The 6549-nt window shown below is 36.8% G+C and overlaps 1 protein-coding gene across 1 annotated transcript in view; it reads right to left on the bottom strand.

Moving 5' to 3' along the window:
* LOC128654286 (sterile alpha motif domain-containing protein 9-like) overlaps positions 1–2378 on the bottom strand; it is an 86572-nt gene extending 84194 nt beyond the window's left edge. Inside the window, exon 1 of the mRNA XM_053708142.1 lies at positions 1935–2378. The gene's annotated coding sequence lies outside the window, so the exon portion shown is untranslated. The remainder of the gene's footprint in view (positions 1–1934) is intronic.
* Positions 2379–6549: the final 4171 nt, after the last annotated feature.

Genomic DNA, 6549 nt, shown 5'->3' with positions numbered 1-6549 from the left:
CACACAATTGGTTTGGTGAGCCCATTAAGCCTTGAACTTCATAGGTGCATCCAATCATGAGAAAGGGTATTTAAGGTGGCCAATTGTAAGTTGTTGTTCTCTTTTGACTTTCCTCTGAAGAGTGGCAACATGGGGGCCTCAAAACTACTCTCAAATTACCTGAAAACAAAGATTTTTCAACATTACGGTTTAGGGGAAGGCTACCAAATGCTATCGCAGAGATTTAAGCTGTCAGTGTCCACTGTGAGGATAGAAAAGGATAGATCCGCCTGGAAGAAGACCTTCTCCGCTGGACTTAGTGAGTACCTATTTGGGGCTTAGGTTTAGGCTTTTTTACTTTATTTATTTTTATTGTTGATGTGGGGGGTTAGCGGTTAATTAGGTTTATTGCGATGTGGGGGGTTGGCGGTTCAAGAGTTAATAGGTTAAATAGGTTTATTGCAATGGATATTTTAATTATGTTATTTGCGGTTTAGGGGTTAATAACTATTATTTTGCGATGTGGGGGTTGACGGTTTAGGTGTTTGTTAATACTTCGTGCGGGAGGTTAGGTTTTTTTTTGTTATACTTCGTGCGGGCGGTTACGTGTTATTATTTTTATGTTTTGTGGTCGTTACGTTTTTTTTGTAATTTCGTGCGGTTGCGTGTTTTTTTTTTTTTTTTTTTTTTAGGCTTCGGGTTTGCCTATGCTGCATCCAGATTGATCCTGAAAATGGCAGGGTGGTGAAACAATCCACAGCTTCGCTGCATCCAGGTGGATTCTTTTGGCTCCTCATGCAGGCAACATTCTTTTGGCTGCCTCGCGCAGCCAACATTCTTTTGAGGATGCGTGCGCAACTGGCAACACCGAAGGACGCGTTACAAACACGATTATAGTATATATATATATATATATATATGTCTGTAAATACATAAATACGAATGTATCTCTATGTTAAAGTCCTTTGCTTGTCATTTTTTCTAACACCTGAGACTTCATATCTTTGAGACCTTATAACATTTGTGTGTGATTTTGTTTTTAATTATTATTTTTTTGTTGGACAGTGTTATTATGAATATAACTGTACTTTTCAGTTATTTTTGAAGTATTTTTTACAACTTTTTATGTTTTGCAAAACCGTTAATCAGAGCTCTTACAATGCGATAATCATTCTAGCATAAAAGTGTTTGCGCTCAAGTGATTGCATTTACTTTCAACTTGGAATACGAGCTGTAAACCTGACAAGCGCAAAGACCCGTGATAAACCCGTTAACGCACCACTCGTAATCTGGCCCAGTGTGTTTAGGTAGAACTTTACCACAGCAATGGGCACATATAGTACAAATACAATATAGCTCTAAAATTATGACAGCTTTGTATGTTTTTTTTTTTTCAAGGGACATTAAACACTTTAAGATAATAATATAAAATGTTTAATTATATGTACTAAAACTACTTTGCAATATAATTCCATTATTTATTCTGTTCTCTTTTCCTAATTTAATTCTGAATACTGTGGGCTCCCCAAATTCCTGTTAAAAGTGGATGTGCAGACACAGATCTAAACCACACAGTCATTGGTTACACACTCTAGTAAGCCATTTATAGCTGTCCCTAATTGGCCTTAGCAGGAAAAGAAATAAATTGGGGTGCCCACTGCTTTATGGACATTAGAATGTTACCATTATTTTTTCACTATTTAAAAAAACCAAACATGTATACATATACTATTCTCAGGCTGTTAGCTATAAATACATTATTCTATCAATATTTTATTTGTACCTTTAAGCAAATGTCCCTCTTCAGTTAGCGGACATAATACCAGTCATGGGAGGATATACAGCATTCTGCACCCCCTCTTCTACGACAAGCTGTGTGCATTATACACCCCTCCATAAACAATACTTTCATATACTTAACACAAAGTCTTCGCCGACTTTTAAACAATGCCTACCTTATCTATTCCATCATAGACCCGTTTTATTCTGTTTACAATCAATAGCGGTTAAAAACGCTCGACTCCAGCTCCGTTTTAGTATTATGGTTGGCCTGTAGTAGTCTGACTGGGAGTGGACCATCCCCTAAATGCCTCTCCTCAGTTTCGTTTCTTCATCCTGACGTAATTGTTCTATAAAAATATGGCGAATGAGATAAATGGCACCCAACGCAGACGGGTGGGGTAATAAGGACAGTAATCTGTCAGTTATGCAGCTGCGCAGACAACATTAAACAAATAAGACGTAAACTATAGTGAACTGAACAATAATGTGGTTGATGCGGTTTATCTATTTTCCTATTCAGACGTCAAGGCTCGGGGGTAGTACTGAGACAAATGTTTTAAAGTAGCAGATGCAGATCCCTCAGTCAATGTTGAAAGAGTACATTTATTTTATTATTTCGTGATTCTGCGGTAACAACGTAAGTAAAAGTGATTATTGTTCAATAGCCAATGCATATCTCAGGAAAAATAAATAATATTATATATATATATATATATATATATATATATATATATATATATATATATATATATTCACAAAGCCACTCCTCTTTGAAAACTATGCAAAGATAGTCTTGTATACTGAAAATACAATATACTGTATTAATTTGAGCCAAACTGTAACATCATGCCCCCCACCCCAGATGCCCACAGAGTCCCAGAAGTTGCAGGTTGCAGAACTGCCCAGCAATTCCCAATGACCAGCGGCGATCTATTTTTTTTTTATGTAGGGGTCAGGCACCAACCCCTCTCATAAACACTGCAGAGAAATATTGTACCACACCCCCACCATAGTTGTCTGTGGTGGTAAAGATATTTCAATATTTTAAAAAATGTTTTTTGATTTGGATTCCACAGCACAGTATATTTGACATGACACAGTTAAAATGTAATTAGATGTACATTTCTCCCACTGTCCAGCAGAGGATAGCAACCAGTGACAGGTTTACTCAACCTATGCAATAAGATACATTAATGAGATACTTCTAGGTATTTCTACACATTTATAACTCAAAAATAGCATTTTGGAAAAAAAAAGCACAGCCTTAAAAGGATATAAAGGTCAAGACTGAAGAGTGCATGGGTGCATTTAATGGAAGTATATTGCAAAAATGATTCTAGTAAGTGATAATGTTTTTTAAAGTGATGGTAAACTTCCTCCTTTGTATAAACAGATCCAGAATGTTAGTGATATTTTAGAGGGGTTAATAGTTTAATTAGGCTTATTGCGTTGTGGGGGGTTGTCTGTTTAGGGGTTAATACATTTATTATTAGTAGTGAGAGGGGGGGTTGCGGATATAGGGGTTTTAACATGTCGGGTTTATTTTTAAGAGGAGTGTTAGACTGTTAAGGGAGATTTGATATTTTCTTTACTTTTCTTAGGCGCCGGCAGTTTCTAAAGTGCCGTAAGTCACTGGCGACTCCAGAAATTTTTATTTACGCTCATTTCTGGACATCGCTACTTTATCAGACTTACTGCACTTTATGAACTGCCGGCAGGGTTTATGTAATACCCCGATGTGCAAGGTGAAATTACGGACGGTGCGGGTTGCAGTAATTATAGTAATTATATAGCGTTTTACAGGATACATAGGATAGGATACAAAAAAACGCGTTTTCAGTGCTTGCACTCTGAGTTAACCAAATTAGCAGCTGTTAAAAAACATAATTTATGTAAGAACTTACCTGATATAAATTCCTACCAGGAGGGGCAAAGTTTCCCAAACCTTAAAATGCCTATAAATACACCCCTCACCACACCCACAATTCAGTTTAACGAATAGCCAAGAAGTGGGTGATAAGAAAGGAGCGAAAGCATCAAAAATAAGGAATTGGAATAATTGTGCTTTATACAAAAAAATCATAACCACCACAAAAAGGGTGGGCCTCATGGACTCTTGCTAATATGAAAGAAATGAATTTATCAGGTAAGTTCTTACATAAATTATGTTTTCTTTCATGTAATTAGCAAGAGTCCATGAGCTAGTGACGTATGGGATAGCAGATACCCAAGATGTGGAACTTCCACGCAAGAGTCACTAGAGAGGGAGGGATAAAATAAAGACAGCCAATTCCGCTGAAAAATTAATCCACAACCCAAATCAAAAGTTTCAATTTTTATAATGAAAAAAACTGAAATTATAAGCAGAAGAATCAAACTGAAACAGCTGCCTGAAATACTATTCTACCAAAAACTGCTTCTTGAAGAAGAGAAAACACCAAAATGGTAGAATTTAGGAAAAGTATGCAAAGAAAACCAAGTCGTTGCTTTGCAAATCTGATCAACAGAAGCTTCATTCCTAAAAACCTAGGAAGTAGAAACTGACCTAGTAGAATGAGCCGTAATCCTCTGAGGCGGGGATTAACCCGACTCCAAATAAGCATGATGAATCAAAAGCTTTAACCAAGATACCAAAGAAATGGCAGAAGCCTTCTGACCTTTCCTAAAACCAGAAAAGATAACAAATAGACTAGAAGTCTTTCTGAAATCTGAGTAGCTTCAACATAATATTTCAAAACTCTTACCACATCCAAAGAATGTAAGAATCTTACCAAAGAATTCTTAGGATTAGGACACAAGCAAGGGACAATAATTCCTCTACTAATGTTGTTAGAATTCACAACTTTAGGTAAAAATTGAAATGAGGACAGCAAAACCACCTTATCCTGATGAAAAATCAGAAAAAGGAGACTCACAAGAAAGAGCAGATAATTCAAAAACTGTTCTAGCTGAAGAGATGTCTAAAAGGAACAATACTTTCCATGAAAGTAATTTTAATGTCCAAAGAAAGCATATGCTCAAACAGAAGAGCCTGTAAAGCCTTTAGAACCAAATTAAGAATCCAACGAGGAGAAATTGGCTTAATGACAGGCTTGATACAAACCAAAGCTTGAACAAAACAATGAATAACAGAAAGATTAGCAAATTTTTGTGAAAACAGCACAGAAAAAGCAGAGATTTGTCCTTTCAAGGAACTTGCAGACAAAACCCTTATCCAAACCATCCTGAAGAAACTATAAAATCCTAGGAATTCTAAAAGAATGCCAAGAGAATTTATAAGAAGAGCATCATGAGATGTAAATCTTCCAAACTCGATAATAAATCTTACTAGACACAGATTTACGAGCCTGCAACATAGTATTAATCACTGAGTCAGAGAAACTTCTATGACTAAGTACTAAGCGTTAAATTTCCAAACCATCAAATTAATAATTTGAATTCCTGATGGAAAAAACGAATGTTAAGATATAAGGTCTGGCCTTAATGGAAGTGACCAAGATTGGCAACTGGACATCCGAACAAGAACCATATACCAAAACCTGTGCGGCCATGCTGGAGCCACCAGCAACACAAAAGATTGCTCTCTGATGATTTTGAAAATTACTCTAAAAAGAAGAACCAGAGGCGAAAAAATATAGGCAGATTGATAACTCCAAGGAAGTGTCAATGCATACACTGCTTCCGCCTGAGGATCCCCAGACCTGAATAGGCCCCTGGGAAGTTCCTTGTTTAGATGAGATGCCATCAGATCTATTTCTGGAAGCCCTGAACAATTTGAAAAAACATATCTGGGTAAAGACCATTCTCCCGGATGTAAAGCTTGATTGACAGAGATAATCCGCTTCCCAATTGTCTATACCTGGGAAAAAAAAACCACAGAAATTAGATAGGAGCTGGATTTAGCCCAAGCAAATATCCGAGATACTTCTGTCACAGCCTAAGGACTGATAGTCCCACCCTGATGATTGACATACGCCACAGTTGTGACATTGTCTGTCTGAAAAACAATAAACGTCTCTTTCTTCAAAAAGAAGCCAAAAACTGAAGAACTCTGAGAAATGGTAATCTCGACTCCTGAGATTTCCAAACCCCTTGTGCTGACAGAGATCCTCAGACAGCCTCCCAACCTAAAAGACTCGCATCTGTAGAGATCATGGTCCAGGTTGAAAGAACCAAAGAGACCCGTTGAACTAAATGATGGTGATCTTAACCACCAAATCAAAGATAGTTAAACATTAGGATTCAAAGATATAAAAAGTAATATCCTAGAATCCCTGCACCATTAATTCAGCATAAAAAACTGGAAAGGTTTCCTATGAAAATGAGCAAAGGGAATCAAATCCAATGCTGCAGCCATGAGACCTAAAACTTCCATGCATATATAGCAACTGAAGGAAATAATGGATACTGAAGGTTACGACAAACGGAAGCCAATAAAATTGTCACTTGTCTGTTAGAGAAAAATACATTGACACAATCTATCTGGAAACCTAAAAAAGGTGACCCTTGTGTGAGGAATCAAGGAGCTTTTGATAAAAAGATCCTCTAACCATGTCTTGAAGAAACAACAAAGTCGAATCATATGAGATTCCGCAGAACGAAAAGACTGAGCCAGTACCATGAGATCGTCCAAATAAGGAAACACTGAGAACCTTGAAAAGACTCTTAGAGCTGTCGCTAGACCAGAATGAAAAGCAACAAATTGGTAATGCTTGTCAAAAAAAGAGAATCTTAGAAAAAGAAAATAATCTTAATGTAATCAGAAAAAGAAGATATGCATCTATTGTA

Source organism: Bombina bombina, chromosome 1, assembly GCF_027579735.1.
Source record: "Bombina bombina isolate aBomBom1 chromosome 1, aBomBom1.pri, whole genome shotgun sequence".
NCBI classification, from domain to species: Eukaryota; Metazoa; Chordata; class Amphibia; order Anura; family Bombinatoridae; genus Bombina; species Bombina bombina.
This window is presented reverse-complemented; position numbering and strand designations above follow the sequence as displayed.